Source organism: Falco biarmicus, chromosome 7 (assembly GCF_023638135.1).
Source record: "Falco biarmicus isolate bFalBia1 chromosome 7, bFalBia1.pri, whole genome shotgun sequence".
Lineage (NCBI taxonomy): Eukaryota > Metazoa > Chordata > Aves > Falconiformes > Falconidae > Falco > Falco biarmicus.
The window spans coordinates 72,345,864-72,373,502 of record NC_079294.1 but is presented as its reverse complement, the minus strand read 5'-3'; the positions used below and the strand labels follow the sequence as shown (position 1 = coordinate 72,373,502).

Below are 27,639 nucleotides of genomic sequence, written 5' to 3'. Positions count from 1 at the left end.
TGTGTTCAGCATCGTTTCAGAAACCAAGGTTAAGTGTCAGGCTGGTCCAAGCAGGTTTTATGAGCAGCCTTAACATAACAAGCCCATATGGGTGCAAGGGGGGAGCATAAATGCTTTTTGGAAAGGACAATTGCTTCACTTTCCAATTTTTAAAGACTTATGATAAATCATAGCCTGAACACTCAAACCCAGAAGCTCCACTGGCTTTACAGCCCATCTCACAGTGAAATAATGGGTGCAGAGGTGAGAGAGCACTGGCAGGAGAGACACGACTGGGCATTGCTGCAAGCTGGGTCACCAGAAGGAAGCTGAAAGTTGCTAGCACCTGTTTCAAACTGTGCCTGTTTGCTGCCACAGTGGGTTTCTCAAGGCTTAGGGAGCTTCCCTGTGGGTCACTGCTCCTCTGAAAGGACTTGAATTTGAAGGTGCTTTGTCACTGGACTGAGCCATGTAGAGTTGAGCAAAAGTATTTGCAAAATTCTGGTCAAATTCAGCAAGTCATTTCATGGAGGGAAAAGCACCCAGCACTTGTATGGGATTAGAGCTGCAGTCATTTCTGACTTTTTTAAAATCAAAATTCCTGAACTTTTCATTTTGAAGAGCCATTTCATTCGGAAATTTAGCTGGCTGACATTTTTTTAACTGCACAAAAGCTTCTGAAACCAAAACCAAATTAATTTCCTTTTGGGTTGGCCAGTCTGTGTGGTTGGCTCTGAAAAATGTTTTCAGATTTGAGGTTTTTTTTGCTTCAGCAAAGGAACCTGACAATCTTTTGTTATGGGTTGGCCTGAGAATGTTTAGGGCTTTTTTCCCCTCTGTTGTTTGTTTTTTTTTTCTTTTTGTTCAGTCTTTGAGAGGTCCTCCAGATGCCTCTGACCATCCTGCCGGCTGGGATGTTTGGCTTTGTTGGGAGACCCCTCCATCCTCTCCCTGGTCAGGAAAGGGACACAGCTGGGCCCTGGAAGACTGACCGGGTGGAGAGTGAAGGCAGGACTGGCTCTTGAGAGGGGACTACCTCAGGTGGTACTGTTGAGAGTAAATGTGGATGCTCATCACTTACCCTTGCTGATGGAGCAGCACAGTTTCCTTCCCTCTCTCTGCCTGCCGTTCAACACCAAATGGGTGAGTTTGCTCGCTTTCTTGTTTTTAAATTGTTGTACCTGTATTCCTTTCCAACTACTGGGTCAGTGTTGCCATATCATGTGTAGGGAGTATGTTTTCACTGCCCTTGCTGTTCCAGCTGGCTGCCCACCCCCATGTACCCCTCTCTGATGCTATTTCTGAGCTCAGAGCACTTATCACCTTCCTTGAGTGGAGGCTGTATTTTCTCTTGTCCTGCTCAGCCATTCAAGTAACATAACGAACCCTTTCTACTGTAAGCAGGTCTGCGAGCGTGAAGGGGGCTGATAAAGGGTGTGTTTTACTTTTGACCCTGCTGTTTCATCCACCGAAGCCTTTCATGCCCTGCATTCGGCCCCAGGCTGGCTTGGGCAGTCACCGTGTATCAGCAGCCCCGGCTGTCCTGGGGGTGCGGTGGCTGGGGTCACCGGTGTTTCAGCCGGGCTCGCTAGGCTGTACTGATGCATTGCCACATGCACAGGCACTTCAAAGAGGTTTCCATGGACAGGAAGCAGGGCAGATTAGAGGCACACTGAGGCTTTTATTTTATGCCAGGACTTCAAAATGTTCTTGCTGGTATTTCTGAGGCCCCATTTTTAACCACTCTTAATACACATATATAATGTAGCAGGAGGTTGGCCTCTGTGAGCCACACACTGCATCTTCATGGGATGAGAGTCACAAGACACTTCACATGCATCAGAGAGCCAAGGGGCTGCAGGGGAGGTTCAGGACTGGCTCCTTCAGGTCTGCTTCCTCTAGCAGGAGGGAGTCAGCTCACCCAGCAGCCCCTGGCCAGCTCACCACCCCAAGCACTGCTCTGGAGCCTGAGGTTGGCCCTCCCTCCTGCAGCTGACTTGGCTATGCTGCTTTGCACCCTAGGGTCAGCCCATCTCCTTTGGAGCATGCTCAGGGAGGCAGTGCTGAGGGAGGTCCTGGCAGGCTGGGGGAGTGGGTGGTGCTGGGATTTTGCTGCCTCTTCTTTTCTCTTGTACATTTGCACCCTTTCCAGACATGTGTCAGCTCCACTCCCACAGGAGCACTGGGAAGAACATGCTCCAGCTGCTGTTCCTCCATGGTTTGTCCCCAGCAATGTAAACAGTTTACAGGGGACTTTGTAAACAGCAGATTTGTTTAGGATGTTGTCTGCATTCCCGCCTCAGCGTTTCCTTATTCAGCAGCACAGGGGGAACACTGACCTGCCAGCTGTAGGTCTGCGGCTTGCATGGTGACAAGCAAGAGGAAGTTGTGTACACTCCTGCATTGCCTGGTGGATTTAGGGATCACACCAGGGTCACACCCCCACCCACCGCAGCTGCATGGGAATGTTTCTGCATGCAGCAGAGGAAAGTTGGCACGGGATGCAGCTGCTGCTGAGCCCTTTGCAGGACGTGGTTGTGTGAGAGAACAGGGTGTATGTGAGCAGAAAGCTTGCTTATGTGATGCCCAGGGCACTGGGAGATAGATGAGAAATCTTTAAAGATACGAGCTTCATTTCAGAAAAGCACTGCCTGTTTGAAAAGTCTCAGAATGTCATTGGCTCCCTGGGGAAGCTGATTGTCCGCTCAGGGAAAGGAGGCTGTTAAATCAACTCAGCCTTCGTCCAGTGGGAGTAACATCTGAAGATGTTTGTTCTTCCTTCAGAGCTCCTGACACAGGGGTTCAGCCTGCGCTCATCAGTGGGAGGTCAGCTTCCCTCCACCTCCCCTTGACCTTTGTAAAGGAGCAGAGAAGGGAAAGGGCGGCTTCTACCTGAGCTTCTGCATCTGCCACAGAAGCTTTGTCAAACTTGAGCTGTACTTAACTCCCAGAAAACCATTAAACCTCAGGTGTGCACACTAAAGGCACGAACAGTCACAGGAGGGGATGAGGGGAGCTTGAAATAAAGGTTGACATGCCAAAAAGAGGGTCTAGGGGGAGGGGAAGCAGCAAGGAAATTTTTAGAAGTAGTCAGGAGGTGCTGGGTGAGTGGGGGAGATTCCTCAAACCCCCAGATGTCTAGTGCAGCAGTGATTGAGTCTGGGCTTCCTTCTGCTGGTGAAATGTTGCTTCTGCCATGTAATTGTGAGGTGGGTGCTCAAACAGGAGAGTGCAACTGTCAGGAAGCACCTAGGAATGGCAGAGGAGGGAGCAAAGCCGGAATGTTGCAGTACACTTACCGTCTGTTGTTTTTTTTTATTATTTTCTGTTGTGCTTAAAAGCCTGGGCAGTGTAAATCTTTGATGGGTCCTCAAGCCGCTACCTCTGTACTCAAGCATTCCCCACCGACAGGAGGGGTAGCTGCTGCAGGCTGGCCTGGCTGCCCTGGGCTGGGCTGTCAGGAGCTGACAGCAGATCATCTGGCTGGCTGTTTGTTTGCCCCTGTTCCCTGCCAACCACAAGTTTGAGTCTTGAATTTAAACATCCTGAACTGAAAGGACAAGATCTCCAAATGACACCTCTGGTTCGTTGCCAGGGAAGTCTTGCATCCAGGAGACACAAACAGCTCAACAAAGCCAAACATGGGGAGAAGCAACCTGACCCCATTTTCCACAGCACTGGCTTCCTAAGTATGTGGCTGCTGGTTGCGATTCAGAGATGGTCTCGACCTCTGTTAGCGTGACCGTGTGAGGGTCTGGTCACCCACTCTGACCATGTCCGTATGTTCACCATTATTAGGAGGAAAAGGCCAACGAGTTCTTCCCGCTTCCCTCAGAGGCATGGATGTGTGGCACGGACCCAGCCTGGCCAAGGAACAGTCGGGAGGGCTGAATTTTGGATGTCTCTGGATGTTTTAAATACCACATAAACCCCCTGTTTTCCTTTGGGGGATGTGCGTAGTTGAGTGTTGTCCTGCAGAATCCTGTTGACTTTCTGGTGAGCATTAACTGTAAATATTTGAACAAAAAATTATCTTGTGTTAACATTAGCAATATCTAATCTTTCTGTACATAGTGAAATCTGGCTTAAGTCACAAGTGAAAGTGAGAGTGGTAGTTTCAGGTGATTCCCCAGTGGACATTTGTCCACACCAGAACAGAAACCAGCATGTTGCCCATCATGGATGGCAGCTTGTTCATCAGAAAGGGCTGAAAGGGCAGCTGGAATTGCTGGGCAGGATGGAGGTGCATTGGCAGAGTTTAATATGGTTCTTAACAGGAAAGCAGGAGGGCTTCAGGTCATGGTGAAGGACTGGGATGGAAGCTGGAAGGCACAGGGCTATCAGGAGAGTTGCTAGTTCTCAAATCTTTTGGTTTCATTGCAGGGTTTGGAGTTTGCCTGTAGCTTGGGACCAGTTTTGCTATAAACCCCAAAGCTCAAGCAGATTTTCAACTCTGCTTTAGGTAAAACCCTGCTCTGCTCAACTCACTGACCTGCAGTCATTCCCTCTTGGGAGGACAGTGGATGTTATAGGAAGGGCTCAGTTCACTCCTTTCTTCTCTTGGACTCTCACCTTTGTGATGGTGAAGAGGAGGCAGGAAGCTCTCTGGGAATCTCTGACTTCCCTCCACCTCCTGTCTGCCTGATTCACTCCTGGAACTCTGCTGCAGTCAGGATGGGTATGCCAGACTCCCAGAGGGCAGGGCTGAATCCGAGGGAAGGAGGAAGTATACAAATTACTGAGGAGAGGCTGGGAAGATCTGTGGATGGAGGGAGACAGTAGTAATACAAAAGCAGAAGTGGGAAGAACAATATGGCCATGGAGGCCGTGAAGTAGATGGGTGTGTGGAGAGTGCTCCCACAGCCCCTGAGGACTACTCTGGACTTGTACACACTGAAGATTCAAATACTCCCAAGCAGACCCAAATGTTCAGTGTGATCCTCATAAAAACATCTTCCTTAAGTAAGAAGTCTGAGCGGGCTGGCGTTCCTCAGAGCAGGCAGCATCGGCGGTGTGGGCGGTGAGCAGGGGAAGGGACGGACCGACAGGAGCCAAGGGGCAGAGCCCGCTGACGGGGCAGCAGGTCAGGACCAGGGCACTGGCAGAAAGTATCTGTGGTTCTGCTCAGAAAAGGTATTGCAAGCACTGATGTTTCCAAAGGAGGAGGAGCCGACAGCTGCCCCTTGCAGCCCTCAAGTACCTTGAAATCCCACCTCCCTTTACAATAAACAGGTGCCTTGCTCAGTCACATCCCTTGAATGGAAACATCTGGAAGCTCCTAACATTCACCCCAAATTCACCCTGCTCAAGACACCCAAGCTTGTCACTCAAGACACACTGTTCTGCTTGTACCCAGTCCCTCTTCCGAAGGCAGCGAGCGCAGGCTATTGTTGGGCTGCACTCCTCAGTTTTGGTGTGGGCCGAATGAACCGGGTGTGGGAGCCCCTGGGAGGGAGGTACTCTTCTGCAGGACCAGCTCAGCTCCGCTCCGTGTTTCAGGCCTCTGCTTCAGCGGAGGGACTGGTTCCCACTGTGTCTTGTGTTCCTGCCATTCCCTCTGGCAGGCGAAAGCCCCGCTCTGCTGGATTTGGCCCTGAAGCAGCAGTGTGCCCTTAGCAGCAAGGCTTAGGCCTCACGGTAAAGCCCTGCACGCAGCTCTTCAGGCTTCTGGGCACATCCTCTACCTCCCTGGGCGCTGCGTGGTCTCAGCCGATATACTGATCGTCTTTTGGAAGGGAGGGCAGCTGAGTTTGCTGTGGCCAGTTGGTAGCTCTGTGATGCTGCCTGAGCTCGGCAATATCTCCGACTCACTGCTGATTGCTCCTTCTGCTGGGGGAGTGAGAGAGGCCACGCCAGAGCACCTGTACAGACTGGTGGGAAGGGGAAGGGTGTCCAACCACACTCCTAGTGTTCATTTTCCTTTTTTACATATGGATAGAGAGAGGAAGCAGGAGAAAGAGGATGGCAGAGCCTCTGGGGATCCTGGCGCCTTCCACCACAGAGGAGGCCCTGCTGCCAGGGTACCCAAGGCAGGCAGTGCTGCGGTGGCAGAAGGTCTCCTTGAACCACAGAGAGGGCTAGCAGAGGTTTGCAGACTAAGACCAAGTGAGGCTGAAGAGCAATGCTGAAAAATGCTGCCTTGGTGTCAAAGCAGTGCCCCCAGTTGTGTGATGCCACTGTCGGGTTGTAGAGCACAGGCAGGGAGAGCACCTCGGTCCCAGCGATGCTGTCTGCCTTGCCCCTGGGAGCTAACTCTGCCAATCGTTGTGCTGCAGGGACGTCGGCGAGGGGGCATGTCTTGTGACCAGAGCAGCGCCTGTGCACCAAGCCCTGCAGGTTTTGTCTCCTGACCCTGCAACTTTTGCATGATGAGAGATTACAGAGGTAGGGTTGGGAGCAGGCTTGTGAGATGGCAAGTGCTGTCTGTTTAATAGGGAGGATGACTGTTAATAAACTGGGTGTGATAATACTTGGTGGGGTGGGAAGGGCTGTTGAATGTAGAGCCACTGGAAGGCCTGCGAGTACCCTGGGTGCTGTTATGTGCATGGAGTGTTCCCAGACGGGTTCAATTCCCACTCCCAGGCTGCCCCATGTGAGGGGCTGGGAGCTCATCCTGTGTGTGCACGCGGGCTGGCGTCAGGGGCTCCAGCAAGCTGTAACAAGTCCCATTTAGGTTTGACCTTTTGCTGGATATTAAAGCCATGCTGTGGCTCAGTGAGATGAACGCTGCAGCAAACACAATTCCTCAAGATGAAATATCTCTCCAGTGGGTAATTCCAGCCTCATTTGAGGGTTGTTGTATTTTTTTTTTCTTTCCCGCTGAATCATTTATTCCTGGTGTCAGGAAGGTGCAGAATGACTTTCCCCACTGGCTTTCAGAGCTTCATTGATTCTTCAACTCCCACTTCTGCAAATCTGCTGGAACAGCAGCCCTTTGCCTCTCCAATTTTCCCAGGAGGGGGCTGGGGAAGGGGAGGGTCTCAGGACTGGGGAGCTCTTCAGTGAACCCATGCACAGTCTGAGGGAGATGCCATCATAATTTAAGCTCCATAGTCTGGAGGCAGTGTCTTTTAATTTGTATGGTTTTAGCCTTAAATGCCTTCTCAGCACTTGGCTGTCTGCATGGGGAAGGGAGAAACAGGACACATTAAAGCTGCTGGTGAAAGCAAGTTTTGTGTTGAAGGATGGGGACTGGGGCACAATCCCAAGTCCTGGGTCACTCTTGAATGCCATTCGGACACTGACACAGGTCACCAAAGGCAGGGCAGGTCCCTGTCTGACTGAGCAGCCTTCAGAAAGAAAAGGGACAGGATGCATTACAGCAGCTGCCCCAGAGCAGGGGAATCATAGCAGATCAATGGTAGAAAGCAGAGCGGTGAGCAGGATCATCTGCTGCAGTCAGCGTGTACGTGTGTCTATATGTGTGCAGTGCCTATGGGAATTTCTGAGATTGTACAGAGTGCTGGAGACCTTTGGCTCTTCCTGCTTTCTGGTTCACTGTTGCAATTTAATTCCTTTGCTCACGATGGGTACAATTCTGGTCCCTTCAGCAAAGAAAAGCAGTCTACTTCCAAAATATGCGTAGTGAACAGTTTCAATCATTGCGTGATGGCCAGACAGGAGTGACTGAACCCAGGCCTCTGCCTGTCACTATCAATCTATTTGCAGTCCTGTATCTGAGTTCACACTTCATGTTTTCCAGTGCAGCTCCTTTCTCTGGGCTCCTGGGTGACACGGACATGCTATTCTTCCCGTGGGGGTGGTGGGGAGCAATGGAAGGAGAAGAGGCCGTGGAGTGAGACCTGGAGAAAACAGGGTCCCAGAGCTCTGTAAGAACTTGGGAACCCAACCCAAGAGGTATCCTCACATCACTCTGATCCCTTCTGTGTATGGAAGCAGGCCTGAGCCACTGCTGCTTTGTACTTCAGTGCGGTGCAGAGGGAGGTGAGGGAGCCATGGGGGTGTGAAATGCAGAGTGCTCCTGGAGCCCTCTCCAGCAGAGGAGCAAATAGAGCAGGACTGCTGCCACATGGACCCCGGCCTTTCAGTAGGGCTGAACGGATGCCTTGTGTCCAGCAAAGCTTGTCACCAGGCACTTGCTACCAAGCTCCATAGCTTTGATTTAAGGAGTTTCAAGCAGTCTGACCATGCCCATTAGCACTTACACGATTCCCCTGCCAAGTAGTTGTAAATGTTTCCATTTGCTCTGCACTTGGCCCAGTTTCTCTTGTTTATTATCCTAAATGTGCCCAGGATGTGACCCTGCTCCCCCTCACCAGCACTCACTCCAGTTCCATTTCATTTCTACTTCTTCCTATGAACTGCTGTAACATAAGTACCATTCAAAGGACAGAAAAATAAAGGGAGGTGGATGTTCACAGAGATGCTGTGCTCTCCTTGGGGTCACACACGGTGCTCTGGCATCAGGGTGGGACGGGCTCAGACAGATGTAAGCACAGTAAGACATGCAAAGGGGCGCTGCAGGGTGGCTGCAGGGGAGCTGGGAGCTGGAAAGCGATGTAGGATGCTCTGTGCTGGCAGATACTTAAGTCACTTTTTATTGCAGTGCTACACAGCAACAAAAAAGATCAATATTTATTAGTCACAGAAAGCATAATTTTGCATGAAAAGCATCGATCAGTGTGTCAGCTGAGACAGTGTCATTACATCTTTTTTATGATTTGGTCAACATCCCTGTATGAATAAGGACGTTATTGCCCTAGATAGATGGAGCCAGTGGGGGTGAAGGAAGAGTTTAGCACAGTGCTGTGATTGGAGTGGAACAAAGCAGAGGCTGCCACAGTGTTTAGAGTCACAGGATGGACACAGGGGCTCTGGATCTCTAACTTATTGTTCTGTGCAGTCATTTTGTCACTGAGGTCTAAGTAGTACCAAGAGAAATTCTCTGTTTCAGAGTTGGGTCCTCTTTTTTTAGTCTTTTTTTCCCCAGTGAAATAAGTTGCTTGCCAGCTGGGCTCAGGGTGAAAGCTCCCCCCATAAGGTAATATTGAGCAATTATTCACTTAATGGGATGTGTATACCATACTTTAAGGCAACCCAGTGTCTGTGGTGAGGATGCCTGTCAATCCCAGCTCTCCTCCAGTTGTTCTTGTGCACATTGACTGTCTCCGGCCCAATCTGACCAGTGGGTAGAGGTGTCCTGTGTCAGACCGCAGCCCCAAGGACCACATGCAGCCACCAAAGTTATTTAACTTGAGCAGCAAGTTTGGTGGCTGGCCAGCCAGTCTGTGTGGGCAGGCTGGCAGGGCACGGATGGCATGGTGAGCCTGGGACCTGCCTGGCAGGCTGGCTCTCACCTGGCCAGCCGGTGAGCCAAGGTGGGCAGGGGACGTAGGAAAGGGCTGCATGCATTGCCATGTAGGGGATGGGAGCACGCCTGAGCACGTGGGGACAGCAAGATCCCCTTATGCCTTTGCAAAAGCAGTTCAGATCCTGCCATTTCCAGCACTGTGCTGGCCCCAGCAGAGATACAGGAGCACAAAGGTGAGCACAGAAACAGCAGGTCCTGTGGTTTTGCAGAACGCCTGAGTCAGGACTCCTGGGTGAGGATTCCCAGTAGTGCCGTTGGCTCCCTTAGGGCAAGCCACAAGTCAACCACATACAGTGCAGTTGCAGAACTCGGCTTCCACTTCAACACCAAAATAATCAGCTCAACAAAACCTGCTTGCTCGAGTCAGTGGGGGCACAGTGACTTTTCAGAAAAGTCCTGCTGTAAAAGTTATGATCCGAGCAAGCAGTTCTTCCGGTCTCCAGCCCCGTGCTGCATGTGAGCCAGGAAAGTGTGCCCTTGGCTTGGTAAAAAGATCCTGACCTGTTCACAGGCTGGTTGTGAGTCTTAATCTAGGTGTTTGTAGATAAAAGGTGTCGTCAAATGAAGATGAGTAGCTCTGTCTGGCTATCTGAATGATGAATGAGGTGTTCATACAAGCAGAAGGGACCTCCATGTGGATCCTGAAATGCAGTTTTTAAGACAGCTGTTTCTGCTTCCACTGCCTGCCTAATCTGACAGACAGCCCTTTCGTCAGTGAGAGAGGCCTTTGAAGAGGTGGTACAGTTGGAAGGCTTGGTTTAAAGGACACAGGTGCCTGCCACCCACCTGCATTATACCTGCTGCTGCAGAGGTTTGTGGATCTGGTATCCCTAGCATAGGAGGCAGAAGACTGAGGGATCTCTTGAGCGTAGGAGCTCAGGACTGCAGCATGCTGTGCCTGTCAGGGTCCGACACCAACACGTTGATCCCCAGAGAGTGTGGCGTGACTGTAGCTAGTGTGAGTCAGTGAGCCTGGGCAGGGTCTGAGGGTTGTGTTGCATCAAGGAGCATTGGGAAGAAAGGAGTTTTCAGCCCCACTTTTGTTCTGCCAGTTGCAATGCACAGAGCAGGCAGCTTTGCTGTGTGGAGTCTCACTGAGAGAACCATTAATTTTGTATTAGGACATAAAAACTGTTTGAGCTCAACAGACCGATAGTCCTTCCAGCCCAGTATCCTGTCTCCACCAGAAGCCAAGGCCGGATGCCTTAAAGGAAGGCATAAAAACCCCATAATGCCCATAATTGTGCAATACTACCCTATGGGGGGAGATTTCCCCCTGACCCCAGCTGGCAGGCAGCTTATACCCTGAAGCATGAGAATCAATAGCTGTTATAATTTTCATTTGAGCTAGTGTCGCTGTGGATGCGGTTCTTATTCACATAAATGTCTGATCCTGTTGTGAAACTCTCTAGTGCTGTTTGTTATATGGCTCTTTCGATATCCTGGCAAGGAGCTGATGTTCTCAGGTACGGTGTTCAGGATAGGTCCTGGATGACCCGCTGCAGGCTGCTCTTAGAAGAGCAGAAGAGGAGCTTAGCCCCTTCCCCACCATCCCAGCCAGCCTCTGCCCCTTCTTGTGCTCTTTATTTAATATTTAATCTCCCATGGCCCTGCTGTAGAGTGACCATGGTGGGGAGGAGTGGCATCAACCGTTCCTGTGTCTATATTGGTTTTTGGCCCAGGTGTTGCTCTACAAGCAGCTGTGTACTAAAGGTTTGCAGGATATCCCTTAGAGAGGGATTGTGGGGCTAATAGGAGACTGGTTGGTCTATGGCCAGGTGTAACCCCCTTACAGCTACTTCAGGTGGTGGAAGCACTTCCTTGTCTGGCAGTGCCCTGTCAGTCCTTTTTTCCCTGGGCATCCCTGCCAAAACTTTTGCTGTTAATGCCGGGTGAAGCCTGCTGGGGCGCCGAGCAGGCTGTGTATGACAGAGGCTGGAGCACCTGGAGACCAGCACAGTGGCTTACTGCAATGTTTGGGAGGAGAGCTTGACATGACTTCAACTCTAATGAGAACTTCTGGTTAGATTTTCACCAAGTAGGTAAAAACTTAGGTTTTCACCCAGGGAAGAAGACCCACTCCCAGCTGGCCATCTTTAGCATGAGATACCCAGTGCAGAGACTGCCTCTTCTACTTGTCTGGCTTCCCCCAGCCCCCACCAGCCCTGAGCATGGGAGAAATTAAAAAGAAGACTACCCATGAAGGAGCGGCAAAGGTGTGTTTGCCTGCTAGCAAAACAGGAGAGGGGAATGAAGGCAGGAGAGCAGGTCTCATCATGTAGAATGGGGAGGAGGTGACATAGCCCGTGATAATTGGACCATTAAATCTAGCAAAGGCACCGACACTTACACAATGTGGCTCAGGGAAACAAACGTTCTGTAGTAACAATAACTCTCCAGTAGCAAGCAATAATAAGTGTCTGCAATCATTTTTCTGCTGATCCAATGCTTAACTGTATTGTTCAGATTCCAGGTCAAATTGTCCTCAAACCACAGTGCAGAGGCCAGATAGGTTTACAGAGATGTGCAGGCATGACTGAGAGGAAATTTTGGCTCAAAAGTCCATTTGTAAATGTCTCTCAAATGGCTGCTTTTGTTTCCTGTGCCTCTCTACCTCCAGAAATCTGCACATCAGAGGGAGCCATCCCAGTTCTCATGGCTCAGCCTCCTTTATTCTGCCCCATACCTCCAGAACTGCCTGAGATGGTCACAAAATTGGCTTAAAATTGTTATAGTTTACAAATCTGGCTTTTATTTACCATAGGTCTGGGGAGGAGGGTTTTAATCCTTGAGCCACCTTCTCAGACTTTTCAGCTGTGAGAGCCAGGAGTGCCATTTTTGCAATAACAAAAGTGGAATTTTGCATGCAGACGCAGGGCCCCAGGAGTGGGGGACTGAAGAACACCCCTCCTGTTTCTGAAAGCATCACAGTAAAGTCTGGGCTCAGGGCCGTTTGGGGCTTCCAGTGCTGATACCCATCTGGATGATATCTTTATAGATTCTTAGTTCACCAACTTTAATCCTGTGGAGCGTATCACATGCTGCTGGATTGTTGTTCATACCGTGAAGTACAGGTGCGAAGTTTGACCAAGGCGGCTTAGATCTGGCATTAGGTTGGTGGCGCTGGATGGCCCTGGCCCAGGGCAGAGCCCAGGTCCTGTGTTTGGTGACCACGTCCTGTTTGGCACCAGTGTGCTCAGGGGGTGAAGGTGCTCGTTGCTGGGGTGCTGGCAGGAGCCCTGGCACTCAAGGCAGGCTTAATCTGGGATTAAAAGCAAAGAGAATTTTACTTCTCTACTGTCTTGCAGTTTTCAGCTCTTCTTCAGCTGGGTGGAGGCATGGAAGGGCGGAAAAACCCTTTCACAATACCATGTCTGGCCAGGCAGGGGATTGCATAATGCTGCAGATGTTCCAGCTGTGCTGCTCAAGTGCAGATGACTTTCCTGAGCATTGCTTCTGTCTTGGTTTACTCTGGGCATTAGGCTACCAGGCTGTGGTAGAAAAATGAGTTACAAGTGTTAGCCACGTATTTTCTTGGCCCAACAGCTGCATGACACCCAGGACTGACCCAGAGCTGGTAAGAGGTGTCCCTTTTCCTGGGCGCAGATACACTTTAGAGCTAGTGATTCAGCATCCTGACGGTATTCCTCCCACAGCAGCAGCCTTCCTGAATAGCTCAGCACTCCTGAATTGGAGTGAGCGATGCTAGTGTGTGAGAACTCCTACTGTGTTTTTACTATCACTTGAATGATGGGATGTGCCTCCTTTCCTCAGTAGGTGTAGTCCCAGCTCACTGTGAATCAAATTCACCACTTGCACAGTCGCGTAGGTCCTGCTGACAGGACAGGAGTGCGACCCTCCGCTGGGCAGGGAGGCATTGAACTGGGACAGAAAGAGATGCCAGATGGTGTGACACGGGTGTTGTGAGACACTGGGCTCAGGGCTGGAGATGATGCCTGGCTGGAGTCTCCTTGATGCAAGGTGAGCTGATCATGAAAGTTCGTGACTCCCTGTAACTCATTCCCTCCCTGGGGCTGTCTGAGCTTGATTATGACTTTCCAGAGATGTCTAGAAAGGACAGATGCCTCGGATATATTTTTTTTCCTTCCCTTTGATGCCTCTTTCCTAATTGTGGGAGGCTTCTGCAGCTTGGGGTTGACCTTCTCTGCTTGGGCGGCACCAATGCTCCCTTGGTGAGTACCTATTAACGGCAGGGGAGGGCAGGACCTGTGATAACTCAGTCTGGCAGTCCCAGCCCCGTCAGCACCGACGTGATGGAATAGTCTTTCGAGACCCAAAGAGCTTCAGTCAGCTCTTCTTTCTGAAAAGGGTTGTTGTAAAAGGAGTGAAGGAAAGTATCCATACCTAGCCTTGAAAACCTGGAGGAGGAGACAGGAATTGAGACATAAGAAGGGAAGGCAGCTGAAGGAAAAGGTTAAGGTGATGCCATCCCTGTAATCAGTGTTGGTGTTAGTAAATCTGGACTTGATCCCGCTCTTCCTACCGATGAAACTTCTGTTGGTGTCCACGTCTGAAGGTGTTAGAGTAGTGCCTTGGTAAAACGTGGTGTTGGGAGCAGAGAGGCCCCAAACATCGCTGTTGTGTGCACTCAGCCCTGCCCCTTAGGAGGAAAGGGATACGTGGGCAGTGTGGGTGGCAGTGCCGTTTGGGCGCACTGCCTTGTGGCACCTGCCTGGCTGCAGAGCTTGTCCCTGCAGCTGAAGGCGAGCGTAGTCCCCTCCCAGGCTGCAGCGCCCCAGACCCTGGGATCATGGTTCTTCCTTCGGGAGGGTGTGACTGTGCAGAAGCTTGCTAGCAGCAGCATGGTTTTATTTTAACAAGGGAATTAAAGAAGGGGAATAGATTTTCCCTCTGCCGAATATTTATATGCATCTGTCTCACCCAGACCATCCCCCCACTTTGCTGAGCCCCAGACAGACTTTTGAGGGCTGGTGCAGCTCAGTTTCCTGCAGCTTAAGATGCTGCCCTTTAGCAGTTAGTTGGTCTCTGGGTTCCCTGGGTTCAGACCTTGGACTTTGTGGCTGACGCATGGAGTGCAGCCTGCAGTGGCACACTGCAAATGACGAAACCTCGTTCTTAGTTCTTTCAGCAATGGTGGTGCTGATGTCAAGGTACCATCTTATTCCCTGCATATGGTTTTCATCACCCTTCTATTAAGCTAAGCCAGCTTGTTAACGCAGCACACATCCCAGGGCCCAGATCTGCAGAACAGGTCAGCTGGTCCGGCTGCAACATGCAGTGGAAAGGAGCAGTGGTGTGTTGCAAAAGGATTATCTCCTCATGTCATATTGACCTGAACTTATGCTGGGATGCTTTAGGGGTAGGAAGCACTTACGTTTGTGAGCAGGGTTGCCACTTATCTCTGTTTCTCATATTTGTATACCCTCTACACAGTGATGAGACAACTGGTCTCCAGGAAGGTTACCCCAGCACTGGGCCCCCGCAGCTCTGAGTTGGGACACCTTGTCACAATTGTGCATCTGAAGGTCAATGATCTGTGACTGCTTCGTACACGTGCACCCTCTGAGGTGCGTTACAGGGATCTCAGCTACCTGTGTCGCTTTCTTCATATCACCTGCATGCCCAGCCCTAGTTCCCCAGGCTGGAGGGGCTTTGGTGCGGGGCTGGGAGGGTGAAAGCCAGGACTGGCAGCTGGCTGGGCAAGGGAAACACTTCATTCATTGCACTGGAGTTGGACCTGGTCAAATATTTTCTGCTGCTGATTCTTACCAGTCTTGTGGCATCCCCAAATGAGGCACAGGGGATTACAAAGCAGTCAGCTTTCATTTAAAGCCTGACCTTGGCGTCAGGCTGTTAGCATGGCAAGAAAGGGAGATGAGTTAGCTGGCAGCCTGCCTGTGTGTGGCAAGGGCTCTTTAAAGCCTCAAAGGATGCATTAGTTTGATGTCAGAGGCTTTGTTTGTGACATTCCCTTGAATAATCATCCTCCCTCTCTCTGTGTGTGTGTATGTGTATCTCCTCCCTGTCTGCGTCTCTGATGCTCCCCCATCCCATGTCCGAAGAGCTCAGCTAGACAGCATGGATAACTCCAGTGAGACAGATGGAGATGGATCCAGGCCTCTGCAGGGACAGCTGCGTCCCTGACAGTCCCCTCTGGTCATGCACCTGTTAGGAACTATACTTAGCATGGGAAAACTTTCCAGAAAAGAGAAAGCAGGGGAGAAGTGGGGAGGCAGAAAGGCTGGGAATTTGGCCTCGCTCTCCCCAGCAGGTCCTGAAGCTCCAAAAATGCCTCTTGGTAATAGCATCCAAAAATGACAATCAGGTGAAAAGCAGGCAGTGTACCAAGGCGTGCTGGCACTGTTCGAAGACAGCCTGAGCAAATGACAGCTTCATAACTCCTGGGTGAAATGCCAGGAAGCCTGGTGTGTTTGTCCTGACAGGCCCCAGTAGTCCAGATCACTCAGCAACTGCCATATGGGAACTCTGGTAGATACTGAGTGAGGCACGTGCTGCGGGGGTCACAGGTTGAGCCTTCACTGTTGCGAGATGTGAGGCAGTGCAGACTCCTGTGTCCATCATGTATCACCCAGGACTATTGCAGTACACTAATGCTCCCCAGCTCCAGCAGCCCCCATTCCTAGAGCACTGAGCAAGCTGCCTGCCTGTGCTCCGACCTGTCTGCCATACTTACAGCCACCCATCCACCTGCCCATCATCCCTCTGCGGAGCCACGTACCCATAGAGCTCGTGTGGAGTGAATGGGGGAGGAAATCCTCCTCCTTCTGGTGCTGTGCAAGGTTCTCTGTGAGGGCACAGGGGGCTTTTCAGCTCTTCTTTTTAAAATCTAAGAACCTGAAGGTGGCTGCCCATGGCCTGATGGCAGTTAAATGTGCGTGTCCCATGGCACACTGCTTTTTGCAGCAGGGGCTCCCTGGGAGCCTTGCAAGGAGCCAGGCTGAGCTGTGGTGTCCTGCCAGTGCAGAGGCAGCACATCCAGGCAGATTTGAAGGCCATGTTTCCATGTTTTCTTTTATACTCTTTGATAAGTGATGAGCTGCAGTTTCACCACACAAGACTCCCATTAGCACAGGAGGTGCCCGATGGCCGTCTCTGCTGTGTCACTCCTGATGTGCAGCAGTGGCTGCAACCTCTCCGAACTAACCCTCATCTTCCTCCCTGAGGAGGAGCTCCTGAGCTCCTCTGGAGAGAGTCCCTGCCTTGGGGCTCCAGCTGGTGAAGAGTGAAACTCTTACCAGTGCCTTGTAACTGCAGGAAGCTTCGAATGAATGAGAATCCAGCAGCTCTCAAATGCCTCCAGAGCCGGCAGCAGGGCCAGCTCCCGGCGCTGTGAGCAGGTGGCATTGCCTCCCTGGGAGGACACTCTGCTTCGCTTTCAGCTGCTCTCCCGCTATGCCTATCTGCATGCCCTCTCTAATACCTGCATGCCGTTCAGGCAGTTAGCGTTTCAGTATTTATGGCCACCTGGGCTGTTGCTTAGTGGGAGGATTTGCCATACTTAGATGAAAAATGCAACAGGAACATTAAAGTGCTCTGCGGCTAAACTGAGTTCGGTTTTCCAGTCCCTGCAGCTCTCAGCTGTCCTCCTCTGCCCTGTTGCTGAGCCTTCTTACCAAACAGCAAGAAAACTATTATGTTGCACTTAGGATTCACTGAGCACTGTGGCTTTTACTGAACACCTTCCCTGATTGACGTCCTTAGTCAGTGTTTCCCCAGTCCCAGGGGGAAGGTCTGGGTGAAACAGAAGAAATGAACAAGGAATACAGCATATCGTGAGGATGTCAGCGACATTTCCAGCTGATAGGATACATCCATAGTATTCTTAGCTGCCTGCTGTAGAGTGTTGTGGCACTGGATCAGTTTTCTGTTTCCACACCTGTGCAGCAGATGTGAATAGGGGCATCTTACCATTCCCAGGTGCTCGAGCCCTGCTGGTACCAGTGCCCACTCTGATGCCACAAGATTGGTTTCTGTGCCATCAGAAGTGGGGATATGTTTGCCTCCTTTTGGTGGCCACTTGCAGCTTTTTCCTTTTAAGACTGGGAAAATCCTTCTCACATTTCCCAACTTTTCTATGTAGCATTAGGAAGTGATATGTAGAGAGGAACACTCCTATTTCTGCTCGTGAGCAGGAGAAACAGGAGGTTGTTCCTAATCTCAGTCACGGAGATGGATCGAGTGGAACTGGTAAGCATGGGATAACTGGGTAACCTGTATGTTACTTGCAAGGTGCTTAACCTCTTGTCATATATGCCATGGGGGCTCTCCTGCAACCAGAGGCACTAGCCAACATAAGTTGCGTCTGTCAATGTGCTTTATTGGACTACATCAATGTAGAATCGATAAAGAGTTTAAAAAAAAAAAAACCAACCAAAAAGGGCTTACTAAGGCAGACCAAGTCATAAACAGATTAAAGTGCTGTGGAGGTCAGATTTCAGCTGGCATTCGTGAAAATAGGGGGGTTCTGGTGTTGTCGGAGGGTGATTCATGGCACTGGAATATTTCAGGGGAGGAGAATCTCACAGGAGTTATTAAACTCACGCCGCTGCAAAGAGAGGGGCTCCTTGTGTGTCAGGTTTCTGCCTCCAGAATCATAGTCACAGATATTGTACTGATATCATTTATATCAGAATAAGTTATCTGTTTCCAGTTAACCTAGATGAAAGCCCTAGTGTGGTTATTGCGTTCTAAGGTTGCTGATACTTGTTAATAATTTAGAATAATAAAGTCAGTCAAATTAATTCACTCCAAAAATTGAGCTTATTTGCATTGGCTTGTCTTTTTTTTTTTTTTTTTTGGTAACAGATCTCTCTGCAGGCATATGTTTGTGTAAGCTTTTTGTATGTGCTTGTGAGTATTTGTGTGCATACGTAATTTCCTTCGCCAGCTTACAACCAAAAGAGGCTGAGCTGGGTTTAGATGTTGCACAAGAAAAATAGTTTCTTCCTGCCTGTGAATGTATTCAGTGAAGGTCCACCCCAAAGTAAAGCCAAATAGCTAAGGTATAAATCCGTGGGAAAAAATGGGGTTTGTAATGGAAATGCTCCATTGTTTAAATTAAGGCTAGGCGTATGTGAAGCTGAAATTTGTGCTGCAGCATCCAGACGGTGCCTCAAGCTGGCCACACATTCCCAGAAATAAAGAAAAATACCACAGTCTACCTGCAAAATGACCTTTCTGTTAACACCGACTTGCAGCTCAGACGCTTTTGTGCTGTAAGAGGCAGGGTAAGATACATGAAGTGACAGATTGCTGCTGACAGTGAAAGGCTCTTTCAGCTGCATTTCTCTACAGCCACAGTGATATATCCAGGGGCTTGTTAGAGGAACAACAGCACCAGCCAATAACCAGTTGGTCTAAGCCCTAGAGATAGACCGTATGTCCCACACTCTGTTTCCTAATCTGCGAATGTAGAGTAAATTCAGCTGCCATATCACTTCCCTCTCTGCATGTTATATAGCAAGGAAACACACCCATGTATTTATCTGTCAATGGCAATGCCTGTATCTATAAATAACAATGTTTGTATCTGTGCATGCCTGTGTGCGCATATTTATGTGTCTGTGTATTTATTACAGGTGAGGCTGGTTGTAGAGCAATCCAGAAAATGGAAATCCTTTTGTGCAAATCATGCTTTCTTGGAGGAAAGGAGAACCAGGAGAGCAGGGCTGATGAATTGGCACCGAACCGCAATAATTTACTTTTTTTTAAAGTCAAAACAATTTCAGGGAAAGGGTCTCCCAAAAAGTCCAGTTTCAGGAGGTAGCTCAATTGAATTTCTGGTTCCTGGCTGCCTGCCTGGAGGGCCTCTTGTCACTTCTGCTTTATTCCAACAAGGCAGAAGGTGGAATTGACAGCAGCCTTCCCGCCAGGCTGTTAGAGAAGCAGGGAAGCCAGATGCTTTGCCTCCTCGCTCCCTCCCCCTTCTGCAGCCCAAGAGCCAGAGAGTTAAGTTGCTTAACTTTTCCATCTTTGCTCTCCAGTGTTCCTGGTCTGACCCAGCAGGGATCATGAGGAATGAAGTAACGCCTGGTAGTCAGCAGTCGGCACGTGGACAAAGGGCTTCTCTACCACTGAGGGGTAGAAGTGTGTGTGTCACACAGTAAGGTATCGTTATGCTTTTGTACAGAACAATACAATTATACTTTTGTACAGCAGGTTTATGTAGAGAGGCACTCTGGTGGAAATGGGCTGATGTACGAGCTTCTCCCCTAGAGCAAAACCAGGGCAAACAGTTGTATAATGTGATTTCAGAGCTTCCATTCTAAACTCACTGCTACACTTGCTCGCAGCCCATGCTACTTATGTAGCTGCATATAGGGCGCATTGTGGGTGATAGCTAAAATATTCTTACGATTTCTTCTGCAAGGACAGTATCCTCAGCCCTTCTCTTTTCTCCTTGGTATAGGGTTATTTTCTTTAGAAGGTAAGAAACCTAAGAAGGTTTCAGTTGCTGTTGAAGTAACATTTCTATTCACATCATTTAACTAGATAGTTTGCTGACTCTAAAATTTTTGTGTAATCAAATTGGTTGGCTGTTTTAGCATTCTTAAGTGGTAGTTAAAATGATGTGGAGAAAGATGCCTTTACTTTAGATTCAGGGCAGTAGCAGGGTAAGGTTATCTAACATAGCTTTTTGAGATAGGACCTGCTCCACATCACGGATTGTATATTTCCAGCACACATGACCCACAGAGCCCTTGCCCTCCCTTTCATTCTGCTGACAGCTGCAAAACGGGGTGACAAACTGGTAGTGGATGGCCAGGAAATGACACCCTCTCCCTCCCTGAGCTCATCACAATGCAAAAAAGCTCTGTATGCCAGTTGAAAACCCTTCTTCTCTGCTAAGCTGCTCTGCACTGAAACTGGCAATCTGCAGGTGAGCGTCTCTGCAGCCTGTTGGGTCTGCTGGGGGTCATCCAGACATCTTGAAAAGCAGTGAAGTCATAAGGTTTCAGTAAAATACATACAGTTCTCTTCTCCTCCTGTGTGCTTCTTTATGTCTTCTCTGTACCGAGAAGCTGTATCACTGTCTATCCAGCATGTGCTTGTACGCTCTTTCCTTCTGCCACTGCTCTCTCTCAGTCCCTCTGCCACCTTCCCCAGGCGGGGCGAGTGGTGATGGAGCAGGCGTTCCTCCTCGTGTGGCATGCATTGCTGCCTATGCCAGCTCAGGCAGGTACGAACATCAGCCTAAGGCGAACCACAAACATTTGTAGCCTGCAGCAAGGCAAAAAGTGTTGCCCAGAACAGCCTTTGGAAATATTTTAATTACCCCTGGTTGAACTGGCAATCAACTGACTTGAGGTAATGATTACAAGTGGAGACAAAATCTAAGGGGAATTTTATGCTCAGAGTCAAATTTCAGCAACATTTTTGAAGGTTTTCTAATCAGTGTGGTTTTAACAGCCGTCACCAAATGTCCCCAAATCAAAACAGTTCTGATGTACATGGAAAGCAAATCAAGCAGTTCTAGCACAGTGTTGTGAGGTGGATGAACATGTGGCTTATAAAAGAATCAGCCTAACCACCGAGGTCTTTCTGAGCAGCTTTATAGTCAGAATGAACTTTAAAGGACTGTGAATCAAAAAATGAAATTTATTTTTTGTTTCTCCAGACTTGCCAGTGAAAGAAGAGCTTGCATGTGCCTGATGACTGCTTTCAGATCAAGTCATCTTTGCCAGCCAAGGCGAATTCTTGCCTGCTTCCTGGTCTCAGAGTGGGGTGTCTCTACAGTCTTAGCCATGAAGGGAGGTGATTATTCCTCCCAATAATTCAGTTTCCCATAAGGAAATTATCACACACAGAGAGGCGTGCACCTTCCTCTCTTCTGTTGACATGCACTGCTAGAAAGATTTATTTCAGTAATAAGGTCTTTGCATTGAAACTTAACTAAAATGAGGGGGCAAGTTTATTAATTATATATTTTACACTTCATGAAAGAAATTATTTAACAGAAGTAATTGCAGGCATCTGCCTTGATGGCATTTTCAGTAATGAACGGTTTGTGTGTCCCTTTGTTGGACTAAACAGCTACAGAGACAAATCCTGCCTTGTGCTAAGCCCCTCTTATCTCTTTTCATTTGCAGGAGATGAAATGTTCTCCTGTTCAGTGTATACGGAAGAGATTGGAGCTGAGCTGCTGTCTCCGTAACAGTTAAAACTACAGTGAAATTGGAATTCTTTGTTCATATTTCATTGTCTGCTTTGAGGAAAACAGTGATCATGAGATCAAACATCACCCTCAAGGTGAGTACAGATACCACCCACACCAGCTCTACCAACACACTGCAATCTATATCTGGTTCTCTCCATTCTTGTCTATCCCTTGCAGCTCTGCTGTAGGCATGAAAGCCTTGTTCTACAGGACTCAGGTATTTCATCCCTCAAGCTGCTTCTGAGCAGCCTCTTCCATTTCTGCTGAAATACCATGTGGGAACACCTGTCATTCGCCTCAGCTTGCATTCAAACCTGGTCATGGATATACATTAGTTTTCCATGTAGTGACTCAACAGGCTGTTGGAGCATGTGCCCCTTTGGTATCTGATACCAAGGGTGGCTTGTGTGCCCTGACATTTGTAGAGTGGGAAAGTTTATTTTGCAGTATCACTGGTAATTTTTCTATGCTCCTAAGACCTTTCAGCAGGTTGGTACATTCTACCTCATGTAGGTGTCCATCTCTATCTTCCAGCTACCTGAGGTACACTCAGAGCCTGTGACACACAGTTGAGTGATTTTTATTCCCTCCACTTGAGGGAAGTATCTTACAACATTTTAAACTGGTCCACTTTGATTGACTGATGCCACCTATTTCTGAAATGCAGCCAACAAGGTAAGGGAACATTGAGGAAAGTTAACAGCATCGAGATCAATTCAAGACAGGAAGTAAAACCGAAAAAAAGTTGGGTAAAACATTGTAAACAGAAAACCCCAGCATGCCCACTAAACACAGAGCCATCCTGTGACAGTGTGACATTCCTTCCTGCTTTCTTTTTTTTTCTTTCTTTAAAAACTGTTGGTGCAGTTGGTGGGTTCTCCCCATGGGTTTCACTGCAAATGAACTGTGACAGGTGAGGTCATTAGCTCTAATGGCTATGCACATCCCAAGACAACAGTCCTTCATACACAAGAGGTTGCTGGGAACTTTTCAAGGAGGTGTTTATCTAATGGCATGCCACAGGGATCAGGGTTAGGTCCAATATTCTTTAGTGTCTTCATTAATGAGCTGAAAGAGGGGGTAAACAGCATGTTAATGACATCTAGGATGAAATGAAGAGAGAACAATGCAAAGGGCCAGGGGAGGTCACTGGTGCCAGCCCGCCAGAACTGAGTAGGGCTGGACTGTATCTGCCATGGGCTTTGGTCTGGCTTCACATTGGCCTGATTTGTGAGTAAAATGCAGCTCCGTGGGGCTCAGCCTGGGCAACCAGAGCAGTGGGTTGGGTGCTTGTAAAGACATCAGTTAAGCTGTGGTGTTGGCTGCTTTTTGAAATGCATGAGTAGCGGAACCAGCAAGTCTGGGTGGAGGTTTGCAAGCATGGAGGGAAGCAGAGCCTGTGTGCGTTGCATGTCTCTCTCACGTGTCTGCACTTGCATGTGCATGCCTTCCAATACTTTCCAGAGAGATTTTCATCTGAAGAGCTCTGACAGCCTTTCAGGCATCAATCACACAAACGCAGCAATAACCCTGCAAGGTCAGTAAGTGTTATCAGATGGAGGAGAAGTCTGTGTCTCTGTGCTGTTCCTCAGGGGAACAATTTGCACCCGAACAAGGAGAGATGAACAGAACGCTGGAGTCCCCTGCACATTCACCACAATCAGAGCTTTCCTGATTTCTGAAGCCAGGGATAGGATCCAGGTCTCCTGAACCCCCGTTCTCTGCCTTGACCACTAGAATCACTTCCTCCCCACAGAAACCTCACCATGAAACCACCCACAGGAGAACGGCTTTGTTGTTTGGCAGGGAGAGCACAGGCTCTGCTCTACCCAATCCACAGGCACATTTTTGGGTTTGCGTGTTTACTAAAATCTTGGCTTTGCTGGTCTATAGAGAATAAAAGTCAATTGTTTACCAGCCAGGGATCGGCGTCTCCCTGCCTGTACGTGTAAATATCTCTGTACAGCCATACCAGGCCATAGGGAATGTTTGTGGTGCAGCAGCCTGCTTGTATTAGAAGCCTTGTCTCTCTTCTGTGGTAAACACGTTTCTTGTTACCTGTTCTCACTGAAGCTTTTCTGGCTTCTCCTATCCTTTGTTTGGCCACTTCGGCTTCAGGGCCTTGTGATAGCTGGATTGATGAATTTATTTAATAATAAAACTTAAAGAACTGGTTGTTTTCTAGATTGCTCCATCCCAGGCAGTGGCTGTCTCTGAGGAGCCAGGTTGTGATGGGGTTAGTGGGGAGGGAGACAGGGCTGCACGGTGAATCTCAGCTCTGCCAGCCCCACTGTGCCTTCTGCCTCTCAGCCCTCTCCCAGGACACCCCTTCCTCCGGCCCTGACAGGATAGTTTATGGTGCTGTGCAGGCTGTCCACACCCTGCCCAGTTCATCTCGCTCAGGACGTGGTAGTGACCATGTAAAAGGGAGTTCACAGCCCAGGGCTACAAACAGGACAGTATGACAGTAGAGGGAAGGTGACAGAAGACAGGGAGTGGGCCTTCCATCAGTTATTTCTCCCGGGCAGGTCCCTACCAGGTGTCACAGCGCATGCTTGCTGTCTCTCACCCACTCCATGGGCCCATGTTTGAGTGTGGCTGCTCAGCACACTGGGGGTCTCCCAGAACCCCGGTCTGGCTGTGCAGCTCCAGAGCCTTCCTGCACGGTGCTGCTGGTGTGTTCTGTCCCAGTGGGAGTCCAACGTGAGAGTCTCATGTCGTATTTGTGGGACTGGATGCTTGTTCTCCCAGCCAGCAGAGTCCCCCAGTACTGAGATTGTGCAAGGAGATCATGATGGGAGAGAACCCAGCATCATGGGGAGGAGAGGCAGGCAGTGAGCGGGCAGCAGAGGGAAGTGAGGGTGATTATGGGAGTGAGCTCTTGACTGGAGATATCAGAAAGGGAGATAGAAAGGAGGAAAGGACCTTACTGTGGCCAAGGTGAAGGGAAAGACTGGGTGAGGCTGGAGACTTTCAGTGGCCTTGCCCATCCTCTGTGAGGGACAATAGCACCCTCCCCATAGGGGTTAGCGTTTTCTGTTTATTCGCATGGCTGGCAAGCAACTGCACTTGTCTGGATAAGGAATTGGTAAGTGTTTTAAAACAAAGGTCAAGAGTTCTGTGTTCTGGATCCCAACCTGAGGCATCTGCTGCTCCTTTTAATTGGAAGGCAGTCAACTCCTGGTGGGTGTGGGGAAGGGTTCCCCCACCCCCAGCCTCACACATGGTACTGGCAGGTCTAATGGCCTGTTTTGCTGCTTTAGAAGACTTGATTTTATTCAGCTTCCTAAAATCTTGAGTTCTGTGATATCTGCATGACAGCACTGCTTTGCACGGAAGTCAGTCACCCTGGTTCATCACTAATGCTTTCCTGTCTGCCAGTTTTACAGCTGGATAATGCAGCCCACTTCCCATTGCTCTCTGACCTTGGTTTTGCAGAGTGTTCAGGTGCATCTTAAAGACTCCATGTTTCAAGAGGCAGGAGTCTGTCACAGCTGCAGCTTTGTGCTTCGGGTGTTTCGTTTCCCTGAAGGTTTGCTCTTCCTTCAGGAGGAAGTCTGTATCCTCACACTTTTCCGCCCATATCGTAGTGATAACTCCAAGATTGAGAATGAAGAAAACAGAGGCAATCAGGACCCAAAATAATTATCTTGATCATCTATAATCATCACACAGAGTCTAATAGCACATAAGCACTTCTAGCGGGCTGCTTTCAGGAACACAGAATGCAAGCAGTATTGTTAGAGGACTCACTGATTATTTAAAAAGATACTAGCCAGCTCTGAACAGTGCAGTGGGGGGTTCTCTGGACTGCAAGTGTGCCTGTTTATTACATATGTGGAAAACAAGGGTATATCCAGTGCTGAACCCTTCTCTGTTCAAGTGTTAATGGGTGTAGTTTCCAGAGACAGGCTGTGGAAATTACAACTCAGCCCCTTTCTGACTGATCCTGGGGATCTGGAAGGTATGGTTGGGAAGAGCCCATAGCTGCTTGAACCCCTCTCCATGGAAGGGATTATTCCAAGGGAACTCTCTGATGTTTCCCATTGTGTCTCTCTGCTCCTCCCTACTTTCCTGCCAGTCCTGAAATACATAACCCTGAACAAGGACTTCAGGTCTGAGTTCCCTGCTGGCAGGACTGTTCTCCACCACACTGAGGGTGCGGGGCTAGAAAGCTCCAAGCAAATTCGAGTGACCTCCATTCAGAAGGGGTCCCTGAAAACATTTGCCGTTAACAAAACCCAACATTCTTCAACCCATATCCTTGCAGCTTAGTCCTCCTTCTCCACATGCTGCACTGTCAGGGAGAGCCAAGCTTGGCAGCAAGGGAGAAAGGGCCAAGGAAAGTCTTGGCCAAAATGAGTACCGTCAACTGCTGCATTTAGCCGTTTGGTGGAAAGTCTTCATAACAGTCTGCTTGGAAGTAAAAGGTCTTAAAGCTAAGAGCACAAGAAGAGTTAAAGCCAGATTTCTATGTGTAGTGGAATTAATTGGAATCCCATCAAAAGCCTATGGCACCTCATCTTCAGCAAAACATCTGAGATGTTACACATTTACTTACTCTGATGTTCTGGGTTATAAAGGGGCTTTCTGAAACCCTTGTTTTCCATTATGATCTCCAGATGAGGATGTAAAATCCCTCCTTACAGGATGCCAATCCTGAGGTGTCTCTGTGAGCGAAGGAGGGATATTTCTCATCCTCTCAGTATTTGTCAGTGGGAACTGGTGTTTCTCCCACAGACACCACCCACTGCCAAGAACTGTGCTTTAGCAAGGCTCTTATGAACTACTTTCAGACCTGGAAGGGTTATTTTCGAGCCAGACATTGATGTAAGTGCTTTTTTACTAAAATTCAAATGCAAATCAATCAGAATTTCACTCCAGCACTTCAATTTTCCTTTAGATTTTTTCCAGGGGCACCCTCTCCTGGCTTATTGGCAAGACTGTGGGAATGTGGTCGAGACAGGAGCCGTCCTCCTATATCTAAAGGGCAACCAGCTTAGGGACTGAGCCAGGTACTCCTGTTGCATGGGTATGTTCTGCCAGTGAGCCGAGGAGAGCTGCGCTCCGTTGCATGCTGCATGCCTGGTCAGAAGAGCCCTGCTGTAAGCTATGCAATCGACTGTGCCTGTTGTTTCAGGGATGTATAGTCCTATAGCCAGAGGGTAATGTTGGGTCTCAGTTCAGGTCCCTGCTCAAAGCACAGCTGGTTTCGAAGTGAGGTCCAGTTGGTCAGGGCATCACCCAGTCAGCTTTCATCTGTCTTCAAGCACAGGGATTCTTCTGCCACTCTGCATCCCTGTCCCTGGGTTTTCCTGGAGCTGAGTGCTCAGTAGCTGAGTGTGAAATCTTTTTCAAAATCTTTGCCTTTTCTCTGCTTGCAAAGCGCGTTTATCACTAGCTTAATACCTGCTGGGTTTCCCCTGTGCTCTTAAAGCTCCTCCAGCCTCTTCATGGACTTGCAAGTACAGGCAGGACATCGCAGTGTGTACCCAGGGTGACTGTTCTGTTACTGGCAGAGAGGACTTCGGGCCAGCCTGGCCCGTTGGATCCCCTGGCCCAGGCGGTGGAAGGAAGAGGAGACTATGGGAGCCAAGCAGGGGCTTCTGCTGTAGCTGCAGAGCCTGGAGCAGGACAGTGAAGGGAAGGAGACTAGAAAGCAGTGACCCCGGTTGGGTAGCAGAGTTGCTTTGGTGGTGTGTTCGCCTATGTTTTACACTTCTGAGTAGAAGCAGAGTCATGTTCTGAAACAGATTTTGGGCTGGGGTCTCCTTGGCTTGGGGATGATAGCTGGCTCCTGTGGGTTACCCCTGCAGGGCTGAAGGCTGCTGCTGGCTGGAATGGGGAAGTTTTGGAGCAGTAGGGCAGAACCTCTGGGCCTTTATGCTTCAGCTCAACCAGTCTAGGAAGAGAGTGGGACCTGTATAGCAAGGGGGCTGAATGTCCCTCCCATGGTCCTTCAGAGGAAGAAATGGAGCAAAAGAGGAAGATGATGAATGAGTGATGCAGCTGGGGAAGCTCCTGTGGCAGACTCTCAGCATGAGAGCTGCAAAACAAAGCTTTGTGGTATGGAACTGTACAAGCTAGAGGGAGGAGGCTTGCCCCAAAGAGCTCCTTACCAAAGAGCGAAACTGGTGGAGGTGAACAGAGAAGAGTGAAGTGATTCTGA

General features: G+C 49.3%; 1 long non-coding RNA gene across 1 annotated transcript in view; it reads left to right on the top strand.

Annotated features, from left to right (window-relative positions):
* Positions 1-27,639, top strand: part of LOC130152672 (uncharacterized) — a 75,650-nt gene that overhangs the window by 26,316 nt on the left and 21,695 nt on the right. The window contains exons 3-5 of the long non-coding RNA XR_008823075.1: positions 19,297-19,420; positions 20,931-21,067; positions 21,403-21,562. This is a non-coding gene — a long non-coding RNA (uncharacterized LOC130152672). The remainder of the gene's footprint in view (positions 1-19,296; positions 19,421-20,930; positions 21,068-21,402; positions 21,563-27,639) is intronic.